The 17,268-nt window shown below is 40.6% G+C and overlaps 1 protein-coding gene across 15 annotated transcripts in view; it reads right to left on the minus strand.

Moving 5' to 3' along the window:
* Positions 1 to 17,268, minus strand: part of ncoa2 (nuclear receptor coactivator 2) — a 305,628-nt gene that overhangs the window by 168,496 nt on the left and 119,864 nt on the right. For 6 of the 15 annotated variants that reach the window (XM_068031988.1, XM_068031984.1, XM_068031985.1 and 3 more), the window contains one exon: positions 8,156 to 8,235. The exons of the other annotated variants lie outside the window; for them this stretch is intronic. The gene's annotated coding sequence lies outside the window, so the exon portion shown is untranslated. The remainder of the gene's footprint in view (positions 1 to 8,155; positions 8,236 to 17,268) is intronic. 15 annotated transcript variants of the gene reach the window in all.

The raw sequence follows: 17,268 nt of genomic DNA on the forward strand, positions 1-17,268 counted from the left end.
AGCCAACTCGATTCACTCCGAGTGATAAAGAAACGACTGAAGGCACTGGATACTGCAAAAGCTATGGGCCCTGACAATATTCCGGCAATAGTACTGAAGACTTGTGCTCCAGAACTTGCCGCGCCCCTAGCCAAGCTGTTCCAGTACAGCTACAACACTGGCGTCTACACTGCAATGTGGAAAATTGCCCAGGTATGTCCTGTACACAAAAAGCAGGACAAATCCAACCCGGCCAATTACCGCCCCATCAGTCTACTCTCCCTTATCTGTAAAGTGATGGAAGGTGTCATCAACAGTGCCATCAAGCAGCACTTGCTTAGCAATAACCTGCTCAGTGATGCTCAGTTTGGGTTCCGCCAGGGCCACTCAGCTCCTGACCTCATTACAGCCTTGGTTCAAACATGGACAAAAGGGCTGAACTGAAGAGGTGAGGTGAGAGTGACTGCCCTTTACATCAAGGCAGCATTTGACCGAGTATGGCATCAAGGAGCCCCAGCAAAACTGAGGTCAATGGGAATCAGGGGGAAAACCCTGCGCTGGCTGGAGTCATACCTAGCGCAAAGGAAGATGGTTGTGGTTGTTGGAGGTCAATCATCTGAGCTCCAGGACATCACTGCAGGAGTTCCTCAGGGCAGTGTCCTAGGCCCAACCATCTTCAGCTGCTTCATCAATAACCTTCCTTCAATCATAAGGTCAGAAATGGGGATGTTCGTGGATGATTGCACAATGTTCAGCACCATTCGTGACTCCTCAGATACTGAAGCAGTCCGTGTAGAAATGCAGCAAGACCTGGACAATATCCAGGCTTGGGCTGATAAGTGGCAAGTAACATTCGTGCCACACAAGTGCCAGGCAATGACCATCTCCAACAAGAGAGAATCTAACCATCTCCCCTTGACATTCAACAGCATTACCATCGCTGAATCCCCCACTATCAACCAGAAACTGAACTGGAGTAGCCATATAAATACAGTGGCTACATGAGCAGGTCAGAGGCCAGGAATCCTGCAGTGTGTAACTCACCTCCTGACTTCCCAAAGCCTGTCCACCATCTACAAGGCACAAGTCTGGAGTGTGATGGAATACTCTCCACTTGCCTGGATGGGTGCAGCTCCAACAACACTCAAGAAGCTCGACACCATCCAGGACAAAGCAGCCCACTTGATTGGCACCCCATCTACAAACATTCACTACCTCCACCACCGACGCACAGTGGCAGCAGTGTGTACCATCTACAAGATGCACTGTAGCAATGCACCAAGGCTCCTTAGACAGCACCTTCCAAACCCGCGACCTCTACCAACTAGAAGGACAAGGGCAGCAAATACATGGGAACACCACCACCTGCAAGTTCCCCGCCAAGTCACACACCATCCTGACTTGGAACTATATCGACGTTCCTTCACTGTCGCTGGGTCAAAATCCTGGAACTCCCTTCCTAACAGCACTGTGGGTATACCTACCCCAAATGGACTGCAGCGGTTCAAGAAGGCAGCTCACCACTACCTTCTCAAGGGCAATTAGGGATGGGCAATAAATGCTGGCCTGGCCAGCGTCGCCCACATCCCATGAATGAATAAGAAAAAAAGTGGAGAAAAAAAGATAAAACCAAAATCAGCAAAGAAAAAGGAAAACAAGAATGGGGCAGTCGTTCCAATCCAGAACCATTGAATTCAATGTTGAGTCTGAAAAGCTGTAAAATGCCTATTCGAAAGATGAGATGCTGTTTCTCGAGCTTATGTCGAGCTTCATTGGAATACTGCAGGAGGCCGAGGATACGGAGGTCAAGTGGGAGCACTGTGGAGACATAAAATGACAAGCAACCGGAAGCTCGGGATCACACTTGTGGATCGAACAGAGATGTTCCACAAAGTGTCACCCAATCTGTGTTTGGTCTCCCTAAAGTAAAGGAGACTGCATTTTGAGCAGTGTCCAGTCCTGATGAAAGGTCATTGACCTGATACATTAACTCTGTTTCTCTCTCCAAAGATGCTGTTAGCCCTGCTGAGTATTTCCAGATTTTTTTTGTTTTCATTACTGTGGTAGGGATATTTGGTAAAGGAATAAAGAAAGCAGCAAATTAGATGAGTAAACTCTGGTTTCATATATTCATTGACTGTTTTGGGAGGTGGTGCGACAGGCGTTACTTGATCTGACATACAAATGTATTTAACTAGATATAGCTGTAGTACTTATTTGTCTACCTAAAGTGAGTAAAAGAAAAACATGATTTCTTTCCAGGGACCAAGCAAAAAACATTTCACCACTGCTGCAGAGATCGAACAAATTTCTTCCTAAATTCTCAGTACAGTTCCACATCTCTCTGTCTCACTCCTACAATACAGCATTCATAGCTCCTTGTAACAGTACAATCGCTGCTTGCATTATATCAAAAGTGATGATGCAACTGTTTTTTCTTCAAATTTTTGTGCAAAAGTCATCATTTCAAAACTTTGCACGTTTGAGCTCTTCAAATAAGAGTTCTGATGACACAGAAGCTTGACATGAGAACGCTGCAGCATTATTTTGAAAATGACTACAAATTTCAATGTTTTATTTACTTAATGTTCTATATGTAAAATGATTTAAACCAAAAAATTAGTACTAACAGAGGCAAAAACAAAGAATAATGCCATCAGAAAGTTAAAAAGGAAACATTTTGGTTTCCTGACCAGTGAAGGCAGAAACACAAGCTTTTTCTGGCTAAGCCAAAAAAACCATGAAGCGATTACTGAGCGAGCTGAAAATTCAAATTAACGATGATTTGTATTCTTCATACAACGCATAATTAACGATGTTACTATTGCCATGACTAGCACTGCTAATTCAGTGATCCTACCTGTATAACTTTAATCAGTGACTTAACAATTAAGCCACTCATTACAGAGCCCCCCCCAATGGCTCAGTGATTTTATCCAGTGAACCAGGCAGTTGAGGAAGGTACTGATTAGTGTGTTTCAGCCCTGGGTTATAAAGGAAAAAATTGTCCAGACTTCCCACTAATGATTGCTAATTAGCAAACCTGAAGATCTGCATATGTTGACAGATGACTTGTGATGCTCCTGTAACCAATAGCCTGCCAATGCCACCAGAGCTCAAAAATGAATAATACCCACTTGAGCGAGGTACTGGAAGATAAGTGAAACCCGCGGAACCCGTACTTGAACAAGTATCAAGTCTTGAAGCCTAGGATGTGAGAATGTAATCTAGGCTAGAACTCCAGTGCAACACAGGAGGAGTGCTTCACTGTTGAAGATGCTTTCTTTCAAATAAGACATTAAACCAAGGCCCTGTAAACAAAGGACCAGTTTAAATGGGCATGAAAGCACCTCCTAGCACCATTTGAAGAGTAGGGAGTCCAACAGGAATCCTTTCTTACACTCTTCTCAAACACATTTTTTTGGGTGTTATGATAAAGGTGCTTTTCAAAAAAAGAGAAAACTAACAAGAAAACAAAAAGGACCTGTTGCCCTTGTTATAATGGTTCAAAACAATAGCAAATAAGTTTATTTTAACTTCTTGAACTCCTGGCCTTTTCACAAAAATTATTTTGCAATAATTTTTGGCTCAAATACCACCAAGGACACGGTGAAATCAGTCATAATGTCAGCCAGGATTTGGTATGAGATTCTCAGTCAGAGGCATAGAAAAATCAAAATTATTTCCCAATTTTGATCAATGGAATTAAGTTTAAATAAAAATACTGAACCACTTGACCAGCATACTGGACTAGTTGGAAAATTGAAGATTGCACTTTAATTAGCATAGTCTCTATACACTGAGCTAAAGCAATCAGCCCAAGTTAAGTAGAGAAGCTACTCAGGTTCACAACCTAAAAATATTTACTGAAATAGTTGCATACTTAGCATTATCCACTACAGATGGACAATCATACTAGGATGACTTCCAACTTATTAGTTTGTATACAAAGAAGCAATGGAAATGAGACACAAGTAAGCAATACAGAAGAATACATCCCCAAAATGAAAAAGGCCACTACAGACATTTACCCCCTCCACTCATCTGTTTCTCGCCTGAAGGTAAAGACATTTTGCAACGGCACACTTCCACCAGCCCCCTTGTCATTCACTTGTGAGCCTAAATAATGACAGTCAGCAGATTTTTCCCAAAATGAACAGCATCATGTCAGTGTTCTGTCCTCAACCAATAGCACACTCTTCACTCCCTCCCAAAGCAAAGGTGCTGATGCCTATTCCTCCACTGCCACCCCCACTGAGAACAATCAGCATAACAGAGATCAGATAGCAAACTCAGACCTTCCTCATTTGTATTTTTTTTTAAATCAGGATGTAGGTGACACTGGCAGGGCCATATTTAATACCTATCCCGAGTTACCATAAGGTGTGGGCCTTCTCCTTCAATTGTTCCAACAAGCTGGCATTCCAGTGCAGTACTAAAGCAGGGTCACAGTGCTGAAGGAGCTGTTTTGCAAATTATATATTCAACCAAGGTCCTGCAAACTGAGGACTGGTTGAGTTGAATATTGAAGTATACATAGCACCAGTGTAGTATAGACAATGGCACTCCCAAGAAGGGTTTAGGTAGAGAATTCCGGGATACTGATCCAGCAACAATGAAGAAACAGTGATACATGTTCAAGTCAGGAATGGTCTGCAACTTGGAGGTGATAAATGTCACTTTGCCATTGCTGCTCTTGTCCTTTTTTATGGTAGAAGCTGTTGTGAAGTAAGCTTGGCAAGTTGCTGCAATATGCTATAAGTAGTTAGTACTTCAATCACACTCTGCTGATGGGGAAGCGGGTTGACTATTGAGATCTGCGGCAAGGATGATCAGCTGGACTGCTTTGCCCCAGATGGTGTCAAGCTTTAATTGCACCTATCCAGGCGAGTGTGGAATAGCGCATTGCATTTATGACTCCGTTTTATGGATCGTGAAGCGGCCAAGAGGGAACAGGAGGTATAACAGTGTTCTCAGATTCTGCCCCATTCTTCTAGCCAGTGTTGACATGGCTGCTGCAGTTATAATTCTGACCAAAGGTGACCCTAGGATGTTGATGGGGGATTCAGCAATGGTGGCATACTGGAGGTCAGGAGCTGGTGGATGAGCCACTTCTTATTTTAGAGTCATCGTACAGTGCTTATGTAGCACCACATTTACATGGAATAAATGCTACCCACCACTTGTCAGCTCAGGTCTGGAAGTTATCCAGGCCCTCCTGTAGGGTGGCACAGGCTGCGTCATTAATGCAGGAGCTGTGAATGAAGCTGAATGCTAAACAATCATCAGTAAACAGCCCCACTCCTGTCTTTGTTAGAGAGGTCATTGATGTAGTAGCTTAAAATGGTTGGGCCAAAATGTTATCTTTTATGCTGTTGTATAAGGAACTCTATTATTGATCTCCTGGGACTGCGAATGATTTGCCTCCAACAATCAGGACCATCATCCTACATGACAGGTACAACACCAACCTCTGGAAGGTTATCCTACTGACCTATTTTGCTAAGGCTTCTTTGTTGGGAAACATGGTTCACTAGTATCACCTAATGGCTTTTGCCTTTTTAAAAAATTTCTTCTACACTACAACAAAGTACTTGCTCAACGTTCTTTAGTCTCCACCACAAACTAAATACAAGTGAAATGGCGAGCTGGAAAATGGAGCGAAACTTGAATTTATGAAATCTATCAATGTGTACGCCTCTTGCCAGTAGAGAGACATCTTAATGTGCAGAGGCTAAGGGATCTTTCACCATAAAGGAGCTTTTTTTTAATAAAGTTTAAATTGCATAGAAAATCTTTGAATAAATGACTTGCATTATGACAAAATCCTTTTGAATATGAAGAATAAAATTTAAGTTTCATTCCAAACTTCAATCAGCCATTTAAGTTTGTAGTCGAGGTCATGGAATGCTGCAGCAAGTTCTGATTCATGCACAAAAAAGCCTAATGCAATACTGAACTAACCAGACCAGGAAGGTTCACCCTGATTCACCTCAGTTTCTGTGTTCATAGGGAAGCATGGAAGGCATTTTGCAGACTTGCAATCGGTTAAGGTATATCTCAATACTATGCTGCACACAATGAGACTGAGAAAGAATTGTAATATGATCAATTTCAGCTATTACACAATACCAAAAAAAGGGAAGCCTCACACTAAATACAGAGTTTCAACAAACTGTATAACCATTGAACTTCTATAACCTTGAAATTTGTGTGCAAGCAATGCAAAATGGACCATGTTAATATTTTGGGCTTTCTTGAAGGCACTACCACTAAAAGGTGAAATAGTACACCTATTAATCCAGTCACTTTCCGTCCAGCAGTCAGTTACTAAATCAAAAATTCTACTGGCAGATGCTATTCCTTTAGCTCTTTAGTGCTAGTAATTCATGCAAAAAGGCAAAAACCCGAGAATTGGGTGTAATGGCCTTTCTTCTACTACTGCTTGTATGTACAACAGTATAAAAGGCTCACACACACCAAGAGTTACTATGAAACAGTGTCCTGTTTAAAAAAAAAAATATTTTCAGATATCTAAGTTAATTGATTTGTTCTCTGAATCTTAGATTTTTATTCCCTTTCACTTCTCCATCTGGTCCTATTTTAGTCCAGATGGTAAAACCACCTGGATGACTCCACAACTGCTTTCAAAATCACTTAACACAAGCCAAGAGGAGGCACACTTTGCAGTGTGGAGTCACTCTGCTTGCCAATTTCACTTTGCCCCAAGGTGAAGTAGTGGTTCAGCCAAGAATGAACAAAAGTCAGCCATTGAGGGTAGCTGCTTTTGCATGGCATCAAGGTTGGACATCCTCGGAGTTACATTCTAATATTCAAACATTTAAGTTACCAGGGTTCACATTCAATGTAATGACTTAGTCTGGTAATTATTATGATGAATTCTGAAAGGGTATCAAGCTCGATAATGAAGATTTTTCACCTAGAAATGCAAGTCACTATTTATCAGCTCACGTTTAACTGTGCTCACCAGACAATGAGGAAATAAATAACTACTACACAAAAAATGCTACATGTGATGGAATGGGACTTTGCCAAGATATCCAAACTGAATGTTGTTTCGATAGACTCATACTTACTGTGATTTTAAAAAAATTATTACTTTCACTCCTGCCTTTTTGAACTCTGATGGAAAGAAAACCTCTAGCTCTAACCTCATGAGTATTTAACACAAAGTCATCTGTGAGCAGACAAACCAACCACTGCTGAAATGAAGTAAACCAGAGCACATAATGAAGGAGGCAAGCAGCAGCTTATCTCCTCTGTCATCTGATAGCTGACAAGCTAGCGACACAAATCCTTTAGACTTGCTGATCAGATAGATCCTCTAATAATCATATAAACAGCCAAGTAATGTAAAATTCCTATGGTTTCTTTTCCAATTGCTAAAAAAAGTTTCCTGTTAACTAAGATAATGGCCTATAATCATGTGATTCAAAAGCTATGTTATAGCCTGATTATATAAAACTACCAAAGAATCTACCTGCTAATTATAACAAAGGAGACAATGCGGGCAAAGTTCTGTAAGTTGAGACACAAATCAGATCTGAATTTGATTCAAATTTGCTCACATTTTAAATTTTCCAATGCAAACATCCAAGCTGTGTAGAATCTAAGGCAGAAAATTACAATCAAAGCATCCAATTCTTCTGGACAAAAGCATATTATAAAATATATATTGTTTCCAGTATATAAAAACATACAACACAGCCCCTATTCAGTGTAGTACTGAGGAAGTGTTCCACCGTTGGAGGTGCCTCTTTTGGATCAGGTGTTAAACCAAAACCATTGTCTGTGCTCTCAGATGGATGTAAAAGATCCCATGGTACTATTTGAAAAGCAGGAGAGTTTTCTTTGTGTCCTAGCCAACATTTACCCCTCAACCACCACCACTAAAATAGATCTAATCGTTTATCTAGTTTTCAGTCACACAACTTTGCTGATACCAAATTCTGCCACGTTTATCTATATTACAACACAAAATAGATAGGTGGCTGCAATGGACTTTGGGATGTCCTGAGGATGTGAAAGGTACTTTATAAATACAAGTTCTTTCTTCCTACTATACTAAGGCATTGTGCATCAGTGACCATTTGAAGTACTATAGAAGTCATAAGAATTAAAATCTTCTGGAAAAAAGTCTAAATTTTAAACATACCTTGGCTTTACTCCAAAAACACCCCTAGGGCATTTCGGTTGCAATATGATTGACAATCTTCAGACATTATCCTCCTCACTCTGCCAGAAAAGAAAAAAGGTAATATTTAACAAAGTTGTACATTGCCAATCCAATCCTTCATCCAGACTACAAATATGACTCAATCAAACTACAGTAGTTTAATTATTGCAATAAATGATTTATACCTGAGAATCAAGCACTAAAGAAAAAATTAAACAAAATTATATTATGGGATTTGTTAAATCAAAGCATTAGAATGCATTTGAGGAGGTACTAGTGTCATGGTCCTGTAGTTTTTTTTTCTCTAGGGAATATGCGGTTTGCCTTTAAGGCTGGCAAAGGATCAGTACTGCTTTAAGAACCAGCAAGCCTCAGGAGTTAGAGAAAATGTATTTTCGGCTGCCGTTGGATACAACCATTTGGAGACTGCGATTCAAAGGGTGCATTCTCGTTACCAAGGATAGAACCACTTGGAGTGAGTATCAAGCGATACATTTGTTACAATTCAATTTTGAACTGGCTTTTTAGTTGAAGACAGTTTGTTCTAACAGGGAACACAGACAGACAGCTGTGATGTTAGCACCTGAAAAAAGAGCTCTCAACCATTTAAACTGAAGGAAGAGAATTTTAGTCTGTTTAATCATCTCTCAAAATTCTAAAAAAAAAGTTAAGCCAAAACGGAGATCTCTTTGAACTGAAGGAAGGGAAGTTAGACTGTGACAATCTTTTATCCCTCAAAATCTCTAAACTCAGATTGATTCTATTGAAAATGTGTTCGCAAGTTGTTAATTGTTAAAATCCATTGCTGAAGAAGAAAGCATCACTTATTGCTGAAGCTAGACTACGGACTGTTCTACTGTGGAAGAACCTTTGTTCCCCAATGGACGGCTGTGAGGACTTCAAGCGACACTGGACTGTAAATTTGCAAGGACTCTAATTTTTTCTACTTTAAATGTTTTTTATATCTTCATAGTGTTTAAGAACGTAGTTCTTCTAATTAAACAGGTAATTTGTTGATTTAAAGGCACCTGGTTTGGTGAGCCTCATTCAGGGGTTGATAGATAGTACAATTTGGCTGGGTCTTTAATTTGGAAAGTTTTAAATGATATGTTAGGTAATCTGTGGAGCAACGGGATTGAATTAACAGTGTGTTTCTCCCACCACAATCAGAATCATATATTTTGATTGAGGGCTTTGACTGGAGCGGTCGATCGTAACATTAGGTTGGTTACTTAGGTCAGTATACCATCTTTTCAGGTCAAGAAAACTGTGAGAGAATGAGCATGGGAATCATTCCTGCCAACTCGAAGGGTTTGTGGTTAAATATGCTTGTGTATCTAGTAGGCATCATTTCATAGCATATATCTCCTTGAATTCTGAATTAATTCGCACTTGGGCTATATACGTGACTGATGTGTAAAACAGAAATGCCATAATGCTGCAGTAGGGGGTGTTGTTCAGTGCAGAGGTTAAGGCAGTGCAGTATTTCAGTCTTTTTTGCTATTTACCAGGAGTATGCTCAATGCCAATCCACTTTACATCTCTGCCAGGTCCTAGTTATATTATATATTGCAGTCCAACCTATCCCTAACTCAGGATCAATCTTCTGGTGACGACAAATATGGTTGGAACATTTCTTTGGATCATTCTTTATGTCCACAGTCAGCTTTTCTAATGCCTAGTATCTCTTCAAAGGCTACTTTTAATTATCTTCAAGAGTCATGTTTCAATGCAGCACTGACAGACCATGGAAAGAAATACAAATGACAACTACATCTCAAATATATTTGCAACAGTTTTGGAAAACTTTGTAGGCTTATTCTCCTTGGACAGAACCAGGCCATTTTCATAATCACCATTCTTTTACAACTTGTCAAGAAACATAATGAAGAAGTGCCCTTCCTGATAACAGTTTCCCGTTTTCCCTGCAAATCTATCTAAAGATTTGGTACTGGATCTCATACATGGACTGAAGGAGGCATGTCTCGGAGTTATTATCTATGAAGGAGGACTGTTTTGACACATTCTATACATCACAAAAATAACCTGCATATGGAATTTACTGTCACTGAAGACAGACAGAAAGACCAAAAACCTCTCAATGCAGTCCCAAAGGACTGTGTCCAGGCTAAAGTTGGCATGCACAAGAACCCTCATTATTAATATGAAACCACTGTGACAGGTATCCTTTCAAAGACTGTCTACTTTCACCTCTGTAATATCACCTGTTTCTGCCCTGCCCCCGCTCATCTGCTGAAGTGCTCATCCATGCACTGACTACCTCCAGACTCGACTATTCTAATGTTCAAATAAAAGCAAAATACTGCAGATGCTGGAAATCTGAAATAAAAACAGAAAATTCTGGAAATACACAGCAGGTCTGGCAGCATTTTTGAGAGAGAAACAGAGTTAATGTTTCAAGTCTGTGACCTTCCATCAGAACTGGTGCGGTCTTGGACAGCCTCTCAGCCACCATAAACTTGAGCTCATCCAAAACTCTGCTGCCTGTATCCTAGCTCGTACCAAGTCCCTTTCACTCATCACCCCTATGATCACTAACCTACACTGGCTCCCGGTCAGTCAAAGCCTTGAATTAATAATTCTCATCCTTCTGTTAAAATCCCTCCATGACCTGTCCCCATCCTATTTCAAACCTCCTCCAGGCCTACAACCTTCAGATCTCTGTGCTCTTCCAACTATGCCCTCTGTGCATCCCTAATTTTCATCTCTCATCCATTGGTGTCCATGCCGTCACCTGCCTAGGCCCGAGCTCTGAAACTTCCTCTCTGAATCTCTACCCCTTTCACTCCTCCTTCAAGTCGCTCCCTAAAGCCTACCATTTTGAATCTCAGAAACCCTGGGCTGGATTTTGTGCTGGAGGCAGGGCTCCCAGTGCTGGGCCGAAAAGACAACGTTCCTCCCACCCCAACCCTGGGAGTGATCCTCCGGTCTTTTTGTGTCAAAATTTTAGGAGGCGCGATGCCTGTCTCTTTAAAGAGATGGGGATCCCGCCTGCAAGAGCTGCCATCCATCACAGGGCCAGCAGCGCCACTGGGAGTGGTGGCCACTGCCAGTACTGCATCAATCATCAGTAAAGAGAGGGTTACCATTGACCAGAAAGTGAACTGAAGAAGCCATATAAATACAGTGGCTACAAGAGCAGGTCAGAGGCTAGGAATCCTGTGGCGAGTAACTCACCTCCTGACTCCCCAAAGCCTGTCCACCATCTACAAGGCACAAGTTAGGGGTGTGATTGAATACTCTCCACTTGCCTGGATGGGTGCAGCTCCAACAACACTCAAGAAGCTCGACACCATCCAGGACAAAGGAGCCCACTTGATTGGCACCCCATCCACAAACATTCACTCCCTCCACCACCGACACACAGTGGCAGCAGTGTGTACCATCTACAAGATGCACTGCAGCAACGCTCCTTAGACAGCACCTTCCAAACCCGCGACCTCTACCAACTAGAAGGACAAAGGCAGCAGATACATGGGACTACTACCACCTGCAAGTTCCCCTCCATGTCACACACCATCCTGACTTGGAACTATATTGCTGTTCCTTCACTGTCGCTGGGTCAAAATCCTGGAACTCCCTTCCTAGCAGCACTGTGGGTGTACCTACCCCAAATGGACTGCAGCAGTTCAAGAAGGCAACTCATCACCACCTTCTCAAGGGCAATTAGGGTTAGGCAATAAATACTGGCCTGGCCAGCGATGCCCACATCCCATGAATGAATAAAAAAAGATCCATCGTTGGAACTCCGAACAAGAGGTAGGTGAGGCAGGGTCGCTGGAAGCAGTCCAGAAGGCCCCGGCGAGGATTTTGCCGGGGGGGGGGGGGGGGCGGGGGTGTTCAGTCCAGGCGGAGGCAGGTCTGGATGGGTGGCCGGGGGGGGGTGGTAAAGTTGTTCCTGGTGGGGCTCCTCTGTGGGCCACAAATTGCCCATGAAGGAGGGTGCCTTGTTTTACAAGGGATCTTCCCTGCTTGGCGGAGGTCCCCCCCAAGCTGGCAAGACCCCAGCAAGGGTGGAAAGAGGCCCTTAGTAAGCCACTTAAGGGCCTCAATTTGCCTCTGGGTGGTAAGTCATTGTCAGCCTATCCTCCCCTGCAAAGATCGCTGGGCTCTCTGCCACACACCCCCACCCACCGATCACCTGTCATGATTCTCTGTGCCCCCCCCCCCCCACACACACACACAATCCCACCTGTGGAGGGGGGGCATAAAATTCCAGCCATAGAATGGGCACAGCATAGAAGGAAGCCATTTGGCCCATCATGTCCATAACCAACCTTTTGATCGCCAATCCTAATAGCCCTTGTGACTCGGTGTCAAATTATGTCTGATAGCAATCGTGTAAAGTATCTGGCACATTTTTACTACATTAAAGGGTGCTACATAAATGCAGGTAGTTGTTCTTGCATCCCTCAATCAATGCCTTTGGAGAAATCCTTTTGCCCCACTGTATTTGAATCTTATTGTTGTAGACATTTCCCTATCCTGCAATGAAAAGTTAACATTGCCAGAGGGAAGGCCAAGCAATGATGGTAGTATTTGTGTCTGATGTAAATTTTGAATCTCGTAATAATGAACAGTGACAAAGCAATCAAGGAGCTGGCACTATAAAGTTACACATATTTGCATACAAGGTACAATTGCACAGGAAGCAGCCACATTATACAGCAATTTTTATAAAAAATTGACCTTTTTCCCCCACATTTAAAAAAATCAGAACTAGAATTTTACATCCTAATGCCCATCTGTCTGATGTTCTGTTATGTGGTTTGTTAAGTACTGAGTGCACTAGATTCTTTGCTGTGCTTTTTTCTTCAAAGTACAATAAATATTCCAATGCAAAAAGCAGCAAAGTACAATCTAAACCAATAAAGTAGGTTTCCACTTTGGTACAAAAAATACTAATCAGAGCTCCACAGGATTTGTAATCTGTAGTTTGTACTTCTTGTGTTAAAAGTAATTTGAAAGAATGTTCATGCTCTATTCTGAACTTAACATTTTTAGTGATGAAACAGCATTGTAGATTAAAGACTTTTACTTCAAAGGCTAATCTTCAGCTGGTCAGGAGTTGGAAGCTTCACAAAACATCTAAATTGAAAAAGGTTTTATCATGTAATTGTGTACAAACTCACAAGTACACATACCAAAAAATACATGTCCATTAAAGAAAATGCAAGAACCTCATTAGGCAATAATGCATTTTCTTCAGCACTCAATTTGAATATAAGATAAAATTTATACAGTTGCTGTAGTCCTATTTTCATTACAACCTCAAAAACGTCTTGAACACAATGACACAATCTCTTTAACCACCTGTTCAGTTGGACCATAGGATAATTAGAAAATTATGGGTAAATCTACTTCATGTACAAAAATCTATCTTTTATCACTATATATATATATATATATATATATATATATATATATATATATATATATATATATATATTACCTGACCTGTTGCAAAAAGGATTAATGGGCTTTGTAAGTGATGGAGGGATTATATATTGCCACTAAGGATTTAGTAGGCTCATGCAAGATCTTCTCAGAAACAACAAAGTGCTTTTTTCGATTGGTAGGTAAATGTATGAATCTCTGCAAATAATATGTTGGTTCTAGAGTTTCTGTTAGGGTTTTTTGGTGGTCACTATAAAAAGAGATTAAACTAAACTGCATCTTTCTTGACCAAATCTCTCAGCAATAGTACTTATTACTAAAACATTCTACTTAAATACACATACTTAATTCAGAACTTTATTCAGTACTTTCCACCAATAGAATGCTAAAACTTGCTACTAGGTTTCAAAACAAAGTTTTTGAGTCATCAGTGTAACCATAAATATAATTTTTTTTAGATAAAGGGAGACATTGCAACTATTCAGAACACACAAAATGCTGCTGTAACAACTTAGAGAACATCAGAAAATAAAATGGACTGCAGTGTTCTATTTGAGAAAGCCAGAAGGTGAAGGATAAAACTGGAGCTAATTCACATTTTTATAAGCTTTTATTTACAGAAATACACATTACAAACATGCACCTCCTAACTTCACCACCACAGTTTCAGTCTATTCCTTTTTATAGGAGCACAAGTGAAGCACCAGTTAATGCCCACTGCCTGCATACAAATAAACACAATTAATATACAATTAACATGCTCAATCCCCATTTAGAAACTTTAACCTCAATTTTATCTGTTTTGGGCTTTCTTGCTGTACTTCTGAACTATTTGGCTGGTATGGAACATACTTTGCTTTCAAAGTTACCTCAGAAAAAGCTGCAATTCATATTTTTTAAAGCTGTACACAAAAGTTCAGAATTAGTTTAACTAGGTCTAAAGAGGATTTTCTTGGTGGGGGGTGGATTGTTATTTGCATTAAATTTTTCACAGTAAAGGAGGAAAGAAGTAGCAAATATTGTTATGTTCTATGAATGGTCAGTCAACCTGTCAAACATTTCGAGTGGTTGTAGGCACTGATTATGAGAGTGGTATTCTGCCAACTGTCTCTTCAGCTGACTTAGATATGCCTGGGAATCTACATAACCGCAAGGTTCAACCTTCAAGTCAGAACACAGGCCTCTAATGGAAAACACATCTAACACGTAAAATGGTATAAATGGTGTATTTGCTTGTAATTTTTTTTTTTTGAAAGGTTTGTTTAAAAAAAAACATATTTCAGTAGCTAAGGCGGCAGCTGGAAAAACTCTAAACAGTGATTTCATTTGTTTGCTTTTTCCGTTACTCTTTACCCTTTCCTGATCAATACTGGTTGCTATCTTTTTGATTTATAGATTTTAGAAATTCATAACTGGTGGTTACCTTGATTAGGACAATCCCCCCCAACCTTTCCGTTGCGAGGTGTGACTGATTTATAAAAGGTGAAATATGAACCAAATATGTTCCACTACATTTGCACTTTTTAAATATTCGTTCTTGGAATGTGAGCATTGCTGGCAAGGCTAGCTAGCATTTGTTGCCCATTCCTAGATGCCTACCATTGATACCTACCAGTTATACATTGTTGGATGAAGGCATTAACATAGCACAAGATGTTGTGCCACAAGTGGTAGCACATAGATAAAAGCAAAATACTGCAGATGCTAGAAATCTGAAATATAAACAGAAAGTGCTGGAAATATTCAGCAGGTTAGGCAGCATCTGAAAAGAGAGAAGCAGAGTTAACATTTCAGGTCTGTGACCTTTCATCAGAACTGGCAAAAGTTCGAAAATAATTAGGTTTGAAGCAAGTGAAGGGGGTGGGGGGGGGGCGAGAAAACAAAAAAGGTGTTGGATAGGGCAGGAGAGACTAAATAACAAAACTGCCCTGGGACAAAGGCAAAGAGTGTGTTAATGCTTGTGGTGAAAGGTGTTAATGGTAATGAGTAACTCTGTCCACATAAAAAACAGGCACATGGTTAAAAAATAAAATTTTAAATATAGAAAAATATAAAAAAAGGCCAGTCATGCTCTGAAATTGGTGAACTCAAGGTTGAGTCCGCAAGGCTGTAGAGTGCCTAATCGAAAGATCAGGTGCTGCTCCTCAAGCTTGTGTTGATATTCACTGGAACACAGTAGCAGGCCAAGGATAGAAATACAGGCATGAGAGCAGGGGTGTGTGCTGAAATGGCAAGCGACCAGAAGCTCAAAGTCATGCTTTCGGACTGGGCGGAGGTGTTCAGCAAAGCGGTCACCCAATCTGCGTTTGGTCTCCCCAGTTTGAGCAGCGAATACACTGCACTAAATTGAAGGAAGTACAAGTAAATCACTTTGGTAGCACATAGATGAGTGCCCCAATATTCCACATGGTGGATTCCAAATCTCAGCTAGTGCATTTGTATCTAATGTAACTCAGACAATCCCCTAGAGGAAACAATCACTAATGTAGTTCTGCTACCAATGGTCTGTCGTACTTAAAAATGAACGCAGAATTACACATGAAACATAACTTAACCATTAAATCTCTTCAAGCTGGTAAACATGCTTTTAGAACTATGGACGGTGAATATATTTGATCTTTCAAAATCAGAGTGTAGCTTCACAAATTCAGTTCTGGATTCAATGTTTAAAATTTTATAAAACAGCAAAACCAGAATAAATTTACTATTTATTCAAATCAGAATCACATCCTGTTGAATGACTGCCACATAATATTTTTAACACAAAGGGTTTAACTCCACTGTTGAACTGAAGACAATACAGGATTCTACTGCATGCTACAAAACCAAATAAATAATTTAAATTTTTTTTTAAATCTCTTGCGGCATCCAGTCTCCTGGTTTATACAAACTTGCACTTGTGACTTGCATATGTCAATGCTACTCAGTAAATGCTGCAAAAAGTATTATCCAGGGAGGCAAGCAGTAAGATACAATGCAAGTAATTACTTACCAAACTCTTAGTTAAACTATGTATTCCAGTACTAATGCACATTTGCAGAAAAACACAAATTATATACTTCTAATAAATGCACAACACCAGTGTGTTACCATGAAAACCTCACTGGTACATTAATTTTCTACTTCAGTTATAATTTTATATTGACTACATATGATTATCAAACAAAATAATGCCTGAAACAGCTTCACTATTATTCACAAAGAGCAGGATTTTTCTGCAGGCTTCTGGACCCACCATCAGGCTCAAATGGGGGTCAGAGCATAAGAAATAGGAGAAGGAGCAGGCCATACAGTCCTTCGAGCCCACACTGCCATTCAATGAGATCATGGCTCATCATCTACTTCAAAACCATTTTCCTGCACTATCCCTGTATACCTTGATGTTTTTAATATGTAGAAATCTATCTATTTCGGTCTTGAACATACTCAACGTCTGAGCCTCCACAGCCCTCTGGGGCAGAGAATTCCAAAGATTCATCACCCTCTGAGTGAAGAAATTCCTCCTCATCTCAGTCTTAAATGGCCTCCCCCTTATTCTGAGACTGTGTCCCTGGTTCTGGACTCCCCAGCCAGGGAGAACAACCTTCCTGCATCTAGCCTGTCTAGTCCTGTAAGAATTGTGTATATTTGAATGAGATCACCTCTCATTCTTCTAAATCCAGAGAATAAAGGCC

This window comes from Heterodontus francisci, chromosome 5, assembly GCF_036365525.1.
Source record: "Heterodontus francisci isolate sHetFra1 chromosome 5, sHetFra1.hap1, whole genome shotgun sequence".
NCBI lineage: Eukaryota > Metazoa > Chordata > Chondrichthyes > Heterodontiformes > Heterodontidae > Heterodontus > Heterodontus francisci.